The sequence below is a fragment of the Aegilops tauschii genome, chromosome 7 (genome assembly GCF_002575655.3).
Source record: "Aegilops tauschii subsp. strangulata cultivar AL8/78 chromosome 7, Aet v6.0, whole genome shotgun sequence".
Classification (NCBI taxonomy): Eukaryota; Viridiplantae; Streptophyta; class Magnoliopsida; order Poales; family Poaceae; genus Aegilops; species Aegilops tauschii.
The window spans coordinates 317,454,036-317,464,648 of NC_053041.3; the positions used below are offsets into that span (position 1 = coordinate 317,454,036).

The window sequence follows — 10,613 nt, forward strand, 5'->3', positions numbered from 1 at the left end:
ACATGGCATCATCAAATGATACAAGTCTTGGATAAGAATCTACAACACACTAGAACGCCCTTGTTGATGATTCTTTACTGCGACTGCATCCAGCTCGAATAATGCGATATCTCACACCGAGTTCAAAGATACTTAACCCTTCCTCCTCTTACTAATACTATAGAATGTTCTTGTATGCCCAATACCTGGTATAAGCAGTGATTTCAAATCCAGAAGTGAATCGTACTAATTTCCTTTACGTAAGGCAGACTTGGGTTTTTGGGGTTGATAGTGGAAAAGTCGACAGAGAAGGATCAGCATATCCTTGTTTAAATAGGTCCACTAGACCTTAGCTACTTAATTTCATGGTATTTAGCACGGACGATAGAAGATTGGAATGATGGTATCAATGTGCCGCATTTAAATGAGAGTGGCTATATCGCTATCAATCAAGGTGGGACAGATCAGCCATCTCCACAGATTGCTAGTTTGCTGAAAACAATCCAGATTTTGCCAAAAGAAAGCCAAACTCTCATCCAGATGCATCTCAATTCACATTTCTATAAGATAATATGCATGACCGATTCTTGAATCTGCTGATACAAGAGATTCTTTCAAAAGATAACCCTAACCCCTGGGTGGGCGAAAGATGGAGACAATACTGCCGTTGAAGCGCAAGAGTGAGCAGCAGTCCGGTCAGCCCTTGCTTTCTCAACTTGAGCAGGAAACTTCCAACCAAATAGGAGGGAGGGGCACTCTCAAATAGGAATGTTAACATAAAACGCGTGCTCTTGAGTGTCAATTCCTCTTCTGACCGAAGTGAATAACAAACATCCCTTCCATCTGGACACTGAATAATGAGAGAATCGTAGAAGTTATCGGAATCCGGGGCTAGAGTCTTTGGCTGAACATTCACAGATGATCGATTCCCTGCGCTAGCAAGTATTGGATTGGAGTGGGGGTTAGTTGGCTCACCATATGGTATAGATCGATAGATATATTTGATACGTCCTATAACATGGAGATGGAGATAGCCAAGCCCCTTTCTCGAAAGGCAAACCCTCTTTATCATCCAACACAGGATCTCCCTATGGAATACCACCATTGTCTTTCTCCATCTCACTCAATAGTATATATCGGTATAAATAGCTCAGCTCACGAAATAGAGCGAGCAAGAGCTCGAACTTGGTAGGAAAGTTCGGATAAGTCGACTCGACTCCTTAGTGCAGCGTACACTTGCTTCAGCAAAACGAGGCTCATCCATATGTTTTGATCCGAATCACACTCTAGACCAACTCTTCTTATAGAGAAGGAACTCCACTTTGACAGTCAAACGAGAGGGAAGAGACTCAAAGTTGATGAGAATAGTCGATTTGACCGGTATCACGAATAGCAGTTTTAGTAGAAAAGGGCATTGATGATTGAAAGGATTTCTCCTCGAACCACTAGTAACTATGTCAGCTTTTGTCATTCTGATGATACTGAAGCGGATCAATATTTGGAATAACAATATCAGATCTATCAAATCGATTCATCATCAAGAATGGAATAGTATAACATAGGAATTTGATCCAAACAAACTCCGAATTGGGATTTCTTATTGGATCAGGAATCCCATTGCATTTTGCATCCTTTTCCATTTTGCTTCTTTCAGGCAGTTTTGGCTTGCAGTAAAGCTAGGGTCCTGATCGAGCAAGACTACGTCCTATCTATCTACCTCTCCAAACACAATATCGTGAGTACCTATGATGGTGACTACATCTGCTGGCATGTGATGTTTGGACATAGAATCAAGTCCTTGTGAATGGGCAAAGCCAGGTGCTCTTATTTTACAATGGTAGGGACGATTACTCCCATTACTAACAAGAAAGACACCAAATTCACCTTTAGGTGCTTCAACTGCGGTATAGGTAGAAGGAGCTGGTACGGAAAAACCTTATGTATAAAGTTCGAAATCGTGAATTGAGGTAGAGTAGACCGATGATCCGGTAGTCATTTGGCCGGCTATGGAAAGAAAAAGCTTGCATCTGCTCCCCCTAAACTATAACGGGTCCCATCTCTCTCCAAACCTAACGTGGTAGTTTCCCATCATAAGCCTTTCCATCTATAGATTGAGCCATTACCCACCAAGGATCCCATTCGTTCAGAACTCAGTCGACTGGTTCTATAGATAAGGCGGAACGTCCTTAGTTCAGCATTATAGCACATAGTCTCCGACGCTACTACAGCGCTTCGCTAACTCGAAGCGCCTCGCTATGAGAATGACGCGTCGCTAACGCTCGGCTAAGTCGTCGAACCCTCGCGCTGACCATTCGCTTTCTCAGTAGCGAAAGCGCTTCTCTTTGCCCCTTAACTTCATAAAGTATTTGGAAAGAAAAGAAAGAGATTCTTGGTTTTATCGCTGCCGCTTCCTCATCTGCGCTCGTCAAGCCAACTTTGCTTTTTGGGAGGCGAAAGAGGGGTTGAAGCGGACATGTCGAAATGACAGCATCGAAGATATCTATATACACAGGAACGTTTATTCCGGACTGCGTTCCGGAAAAAGTAGCCTACTTGGCAGAAAGGGCGGGCACTCTCGGCGCGGAGGTAGGCACTCTCGTCTTTCAACCCCACCGTCACTTTGAATTTAGTGGGGCACTGTTTACTTACAGCCTCTACGAGTTGCAAGTGAATGGGGCCGGTGCGTGGTGAACGGAAGGGTTCATCAAGCCATTTCTCGCCTTAACCCCTAAACTAAATAGAAAGAGGGGTACTTGACTAATAGGGGGCAATTGCATTGCACCTGACTGTGAGGGACCTCTTGATACCTTATGTTCACTTCCTAACTAGTAGCCGGTTTCCTGTCGCGGAAGCCTTTTCCTAGTGCGCGGAGCCCCGATGAGGAAGGTGTTAGTGCTTTCTCATGGGGTCAATAATGCTAATCCCTCTTTTTGTGCGGGAAGAAGATAAGAAAACGCGAAGCCTTCTCTTGGTTTCCCAACCTGTTGCTTCTAAAGGCTGCCCTCTCTCGGCTGGATTTTGGTCCAGCTTACTGCGAGGATCCCGTATCCCGTACATCATCTTTCTCCCTCCTGGGTTCGCGTGGTTCCTATGCCGCCGCGTTTCCCGGTCCTTTTCTTTAGTGCTTCGACACGAAGCGATAGCTTGACGTGTTTTCCGTGGATAAGATGGCAGCGCTCCAGCTCACTAAAGAATGGGACGGCAGTGGTCCGCCGGCAAGCTCGTTCTGATCCTGGACGCAGTACATTGGAATCCTGAAGCACCACCACGAACGCTACCGCGCGTGCGCCTGCGGTGCGGTAAGGCACCACCCTGTTGTGCCAGCAGCCAACTCCGGCGTGTCAGCTTAGATATCCTCATCAAGCCACAACCTTGATGTCTAGCTTCCCAACTGGTAGATGGCTCCCTTTCCCCCGGATCAATGAAGAAGGGAGAAGTCAGTTGATTCCTCTGAAGAACCGGAAGCGAAGCGCTATGCCGGGGCAAGGGGACGGGAAAAGAAACTGCTCCGAAGAAAGATATTGGGGTTCCCAATGCTTCTCCATGCCCAACGAGATGCGCCAACCTCGGGATGCTTTACTCCTAACCACACGGCGGTTCCGAGACGGAGCTTAACCCGAGTCTCGGTTAAGAACGGCGATGATCTACGTTTCACACGGCGCACGATTCCATGGATAGTTTCATTCAAGATCGTGATGGAGGACATAGCTTACGATCATCGGCTTTGATCATGCCACTAGACATTTGATTAGGACATTGCACAATGATCCGAACACTTTGTCGCATCTCTTCAATACGGATACAGTAACGATCATAGCGATCTCCTCTGGTACCTACTGGTACGTCAAGATCCGATTGGCCATGAACATCGTAAGGTGCTGCTCTTCGCGAATCCCAGCATACCCCAGGTTGGGATGGGTAGGCCCACCACTTCACTTTTGCACTTTCACTTAGGCCCAGGCCAAGTCAGTGGGGGGACCCTGTCGGGCTCCTCCCCCCCCAAAACAAACTGTACGTGGGAGTTTCCCTTCATACGGCTCGAATCATTCTCAGATGCCCCGAGAGGCATCTTTCCTTATGATCTGGTGGTTCACACGCGTGCAAACGAGCACCGGCTGCAATAGCAAGGAACTATGACCAATAGAGTCAGACACAGAGCGTCATACTTCTTTATCTTGTGATGGTTGAGGAGTTTCTTTCTCAGAGGGTGCGGGACGCTTGCGGAGTCCGTGCCTTCCGTACCACCACAGGTCGTTCTTGGGCAGATCCCGCTCCTAAACATAAGGGAGGGATAGGGGGAAAGGGGCCCTAAAAATCATATAAATAGGGTTGTAGAAAGACCACTTTCATTCGAAGTTCCGGGGCGCCCGATTCGATTGACGAATTTGGCGAGCTAATCCGCTTTGATCCAGGAGAAAGCCCAGTCAGCCACCTTTTCGGTGCAGGTCACGTGACCTACAGCTCGGCCTTCGCTTTTTGAGACTTCCTCTACCCACATCTCTATGTGCCTGCAGCACTTTCATATGGAGAAAGATGGGCTTACCATGTTCCATCAATAGCACCTAACCTATGCCGATTTTGGCGGACCGTGCTCCACCCCGGTGAACTCATGCGGTTCCGACGTGCCCAGAGGCCAGAGGCGAATCCCTTCACGGTCCGTAGGACCAACACCATTTGAAGGTTGATGGCCCGCCCCGCCTAGAATAGGAATCTTTGACTGGGCTTACACACATTCGCTCACTTACGCTGTCCCCCTTAGCTCACCCTAGCCCCGGGTACGTCGTCTCCAAGGCTTCACACAAAATCTTCACTGACAACATATGCATGCTTTTGTAGGGTCAGGCAGAACCGTTGTTGCCTGATGGGAACTTCCCCCAAAATGCTATCAATGTCTTCATGTCACACGACCTCTTAACATTACACCACTGAATCCCCAATCCTTTGCTTGTTGTGCAGTGACAGTACCAATATCCACTAATCGTTGTTTCCAGATATGGTTGCCGGTTTACATCTCTTCTAATTCATTGATACGAGAAGCAAATTGTTGTGTGGAGGAATCAATATCTCGACATAAGCCAAGAGGTATATCTTGTGCCACTCCACCAGGTCGTATGAAATTGGCATGCATCCTGGCTCCCGGGACTCTTTCATAGAATTCCAACAATTTCTCCCGCTCCTCAAAAGCCCAAAGGAACGGAGTTGATGCTGCCACATCCATAGCATGAGTAGTTGAAGCAAGTGAATGATTTGAAATTCGAGTTATTTCACAGAATAACACTCTTATATATTGAGCTCGTAATGGTACCTCACAATTCAAAAGTCTCTCTACGGCTGAAGAATGAGCGTGTTCTTGGGCCACCGTAGAAACATAGATAGGGTCAACGACGAAACGAACAACGAAACTTTACGACAGCTTTTTCGTACACATTCACTTGCATCACATACACAAGTGCTCTCTGAACCGTGCAATAAGGTTACCCATAACACGGTTCTCCCACTGGAGTTACCTTAGCCCCGGGCCATGCTATTCCATGATATTGGAAAAAGTTGACTAATTATTATCATCGTCTTGAAAGCTGGGTGCCTTTTGAATATGAGTGGGGCTCCTAGTCTAGGCAGCGCCTTCGTGGAGCCAAACCGAAGGAAGAACAAAAGGGCGAGGCCACACCCGGCTTCGAATAGGAGGGGGGCTTAGCTCTGGATCCCACCTGCTTGCAGAAATGAATGGATCAGAAAGGGGGCTGGGTTCTATTTCCGGGCCGGGCAGGAGGTGAAGCCCAGAAGAAGAAGAGAACTGCGCCTTCCCGGTAAGGAAGAGGATAAAAAGGTGATGTCACCTATCTCGACCTGTTCCCCGAGGCGTTGGAAATGAAGACCGGCTCAGAGAATCACTGGCGTGCTTTCTCTCCCCCATCGTTTCGCCAACAAAGAAGTCATCCTTGACTTGACTATTGACCATTCCATCCCTACCGAGCCGCCTCTTCGAAGTATTTACCTCTGCCTTTCTATTTTGAGAACATACCCTTCAAATCAAAAAGAAAAAAAGAAAGAAAAGTTCCTCGTCTGTGATTTAATCGGCCCTAAGAGAGTTTACTCGACCCATTCTCCAGTCTCCCGTACTGCTCAAGTGTGCGACTCCGTATGAGGACCTCCTTCCCTTTTGCTCTGCCCACTCTCCGTTCACACAGTTATCAAAGCGGAGGAAGGGCGGGCAGCAGGTACCACGAGCCCTCTGTCCCACACATCTATAGAAGCAAGTGTAGTTCACCGGTTCCACCGAATGCTCCTATCTCTCGGCAAAGATCGTGTGAGTGTGCAGTTATGCTTCGGATGCTTCGCCATGGAATAGATTGATTCAGTTCCCCTTCTTTTCCGGTGCACTCGCTTTGTATCTCCGACACACAAGGAAGGATGCGGTGGGAAGAAAGCTGCCCTAGCCTCTGTCCGGTCGATCATTACACTGGCATCTTGCATTCACGCCTCCGTGTAACTGCCGCTCGGGAATGTAGTTGTAGATACGTGAGTCTTAGTGGGTCGTTGGCTCCACCTCTTATCTCCTTCTACGACATGCTGTAGTCGTCGCCATATTCAATATGTCACTTAGTCATATCTGCCTCGCAGCGGGTCAGCACCTCCGAAAGAAAGGGAGGGAGGACTTCATTCAGTGACTCTGCGATCGCCCTCTAAACGATCAAAATAAGGTAAAGCTTGAAGATAAGTTTTGTACCTGATTAATTTCTCAGACCCTCTAGTCGGGTGGGCGCTGGCCGGCCGAATCCCCCTGAAAACTGTACGTGCGGGTCTCCCCGCATGCGGCTCATGCCATTTGAGGTGGCCCAGCCCAGCATTCATTCGCAAATCCTGTAGTGAAATTGAGACTGCTCGACCTCGGAAGCTAATTCGCGTGTAGGCAGGGCTGTCTTAATACCGTTGACTGTATCTATTCATTGATACATTGGCTTGCTCCCCCCCTCTTTTTTCAAGAATGAATGAGCCGCTCGGACCTTCCATTTCCGTAAAATGACCCGGCTTCCCCTGGCTCTTCCACCGTCCGGGCTCCCTTTCCTCCCTATGCTCCCCCGGCGGAGGCCCACCACGCTTCGCGCCTGTGGCGTTTTCGCCAGACGGTCTTTGCCAGTAGTGCCATCCTCCTTGCAGGCTGTCTGTATGGATGGGTTGTCCCTTGCTGCTACGTTCTGTTAGGCGCTATGAATTACAGGAAATTCAATGGTTGACTTGGAGAGCGGGCGAGTTACACGTTCCACTGTGCCGAGATGTGAGGTGCAGGTGGTGATGATCACCCCGGGGTATGCGCTAGCGCCCTTGACGGGCACTCCAGGACCCGCCTACGCTCGTGAAAACCCAGGTCGGTCCTCCGACTAGATGTGTGGATAACGAGCCCACCTTCACAACCTTCTCCCTTTTATATTTATCCAAAGTCAGGTAGGGCGGTTCGCTTGAGTTGCTCAACCGCCCCTTTGCCCGGTGCTCATGACGCGCTACGGAACCTCCACCGTGCTAGTGGCATAGGAGCCTACTCAGCGTCAGCGGCTTCGTGCCGCACTGGAGTGATCCAATATGTGGTTCCGCACGTTCCACCACTTATCCGTTCATTTCCAATACTGATCGTGAAACACCATGAGCAGCAGGATGTTGAGGTCCGGAATTCGAAGTTAAATTCTTGATTTGCCCGTTCCTAGTCGTCATGGGAAAGAAATAAGAAAGAGATTATTCCCCTAGAGCTTGTCCAGTACAACCAGTACTCAAAATGCATCTCTGCGCGTCTACCTGGCGCTTTTATTAGCCGCCTTACATGCAAGCGAAGCGCTATTGGCGGCAATTAATAGCTCACTGAGCGATGATTGATGCAGTCAGTCAGTGCCCTCAATTATTCTATTCCTTATAGAAGGATGATGGCGCCCTGGAAGCATTCCATCCAGCAGCAGCATCTCCTTCAACCACGCGAGGACAAAATTGATGTTAGCTAGATTCGAGCGTTCACCGCACAGAGGCGATCTCGAACACTACCTACACTACAGAAATCAGCTACTTTGCCATCTGCCACGGCAAAGGCAGGAATGGCGGACGGCAAAGGTCTTTGCCGTCTGCCGCAGACGGCAAAAGGCTCCGGCAAAGTAAGGATCGGCAAAGAGCTACTTTGCCGTCTGCTTTCGGCGGCTGACGGCAAAGGGACCTTTGCCATCAGCAGCAGACGGCAAAGAAAGCAGACGACAAAGAAGCAAATGGCAAAGCAACTGGATAGGGTTAGCTCCGTTAGCCGCTAACGGGAGGCTTTGCCGTCAGCCTCCTACAATCACAGACGGCAAAGAAGTTTGTCTGTTTATTAAAATAAATAAACAGTCCAAGTGTAGAGGCTATAAATAAACACAACATTATCCATCCGCACTTTGTTCCAAGAATCGAAGACGAACGGACAAATTTCACAATACAAAATTACAATATTTACACAGAATACATCATCCACACTTTGTTCCAAGAATACATCATCCACGAACGGAGAAATATCACAAATTTCACAATACGAACACGACATTATCCATCCACACTTTGTTCCAAGAACGAACGGACTCCTCTGTGCCCGTGGTCGCCGGAGAAAATAGCAGTCGCGCCCTCTCACTTCTACTCGAGGCCGGGGCCGAGGTTCGAGGCCGGCGGAGGCCGGCGGGACTGACGGAGCCAGGGCCGACGGAGCCGGGGCCAATGGAGGCCGGCAGGGGAGACAGGGCGCGGAGGCCGCCGCGGTCGACGAGCGACGAGACGCGGAGGCACACGGGGGCGACGGGCGAAGGGGCCGGGGCCGGCGGACGAGAAGGCGACCAGTGAGGTCGGGGCCGGCAGGCGAGATGGCGGCCAACGAGGTGGTGGAGGGCGCCGGCGGGTCGATGGAGGCCGGCGGGGGCGACGGGTGAAGTGGCCGGGGCCGGCGGTGAAGGGGGAAGTGGACGCGGCCGGCGGAAGAGGTGGTGGCCGGCGAGGCTGGATCCGGCGGGCGAGGTGTTGGCCGGCAAGGCCGGGGGTCAAGGCGGTGGCGGGTGCCGGCCGGCCGGTGTGCCGATTTGGATCGAGAGGGAGAGAAAGGAGAGAGCGATGTGGTGGGGTGAGGTGGGGATAAGGGACAGAGAGAGAGAGAGACGTGGTGGGGTGAGGTGGGATGTGGTGGGTGCGTGCGTGGGTGTGCGTCCGATGGGGTGTGGGTGGGGATGCGATGTCATCGATCCGCATGATCGATCCAGGTGTTGTGCTTCTTCTTTGCCGTCCGCCCCGGCTTTGCCGTCTGCTATTTGTTCTTTGCCGTCCGCTAGCAGACGGCAAAGGTTGGACATTGCCGTCCGCTAGCAGACGGCAAAAAAGTTAACCTCTTTGCCGTCTGCTGGCAGACGTTAACCTAGCCACGCCGTGCCCCATGGGGCCCACTAGGCTCTTTGTCGTCTGCCTTTTCCCTCTTTGTCGTCAGCCAGCAGACGGCAAAGAGCCAGCTGATGGAAAACAGTCTCTTTGCCATCTGCCAGCTCTTTGCCGTCCGCTATCCCAAGGCAGACGGCAAAGAGCCTCTTTGCCATCAGCTAGCAGACGGCAAAGAGCTGGCTGATGGCAAAGTAGCAGATTCCAGTAGTGCTATGATAATAAATCCAAAGGAAAGGTCGACAAAATGATTCAATCTGACTTTATCGGTATTCTGGATTGAGTAAAAAAGGGATATATGAAGTTCAAGGCCTTGCCAAAACCGTCATGGCCCTATTATGTATAGGCCGTACTAAGCCAATAGCGAATAACAAACTCTTTCCTGCTCCCTCGACCTTAAATAACTCCCCCATCCTGCCAAGCCTCAGCTGCCAGCCCATTGTATCTAAGCACACTGCGGCAAATTGATACAAGTAGCTAAAGATCTCGCATCCGACATCTCCGGCCGAACGGTTAGGCAACACTAGGGCGCCTGGGTCAAAATTCCGCTTACCAAACAAGATGTCGAGACGCGAACTCTGTAATTCCCCTCCTGCAAAAGTGATAGCGGCTGTAGCATCCGTGTGGAAGAGGGTATGCTTTCGGCAACACCTTTTGCAGATTGGGAAGGATGAATACTTGTGTTGGGTCCTGCAGACCAGGATAGCCTCAGATCAAAACCTAATAAATGTACCTGGGGTTGATCATATTTTTTGGGCAATAAGTATTTAGGAATTTGAGCGCTTATGTAGCTAAAAACTCTGCCACCTGAATACTTGATTCATTAAGGTCGTCACCCTATACCCGGAAGTCTCTATCGTTTTCTTTGTCTGTTAAGCTTCACAGGGTTGGGACTCCCTAAATCAAACCGCAATCGTTGTTTATCAACCACTCACGATGAGACCAAGATCTTCTACTTAGCTCCCATAGGTCATCCACCCGGGGCGGAAGATAACGAAAGGGAGACAAAGTCCTAACTAAATCAACACACAATAACCTCAACCTTCTACCCATTCCATCCATCATATCAGTCGAGGAGATTCGTTCTTATCTATAGATAATGCAAGATAGAACTTATGACCTCGCGGATGGAGAGGGATTCGAACCCCCGGTATTCCTATCAATACTTCGGTTTTCAAGACTGACTCTTTCAACCACTCAGACATCCATCC

General features: G+C 49.7%; 1 non-coding gene and 1 pseudogene across 1 annotated transcript; one reads left to right on the top strand and one right to left on the bottom strand.

Annotated features, from left to right (window-relative positions):
* The first annotated feature begins 5,125 nt into the window (after positions 1 to 5,125).
* On the top strand, positions 5,126 to 6,696 carry LOC109750660 (uncharacterized; annotated as a pseudogene).
* A 3,830-nt stretch (positions 6,697 to 10,526) lies between these two features.
* On the bottom strand, positions 10,527 to 10,613 carry TRNAS-UGA (transfer RNA serine (anticodon UGA)). The gene has a single exon. It is a non-coding gene; the product is annotated as a tRNA-Ser (tRNA).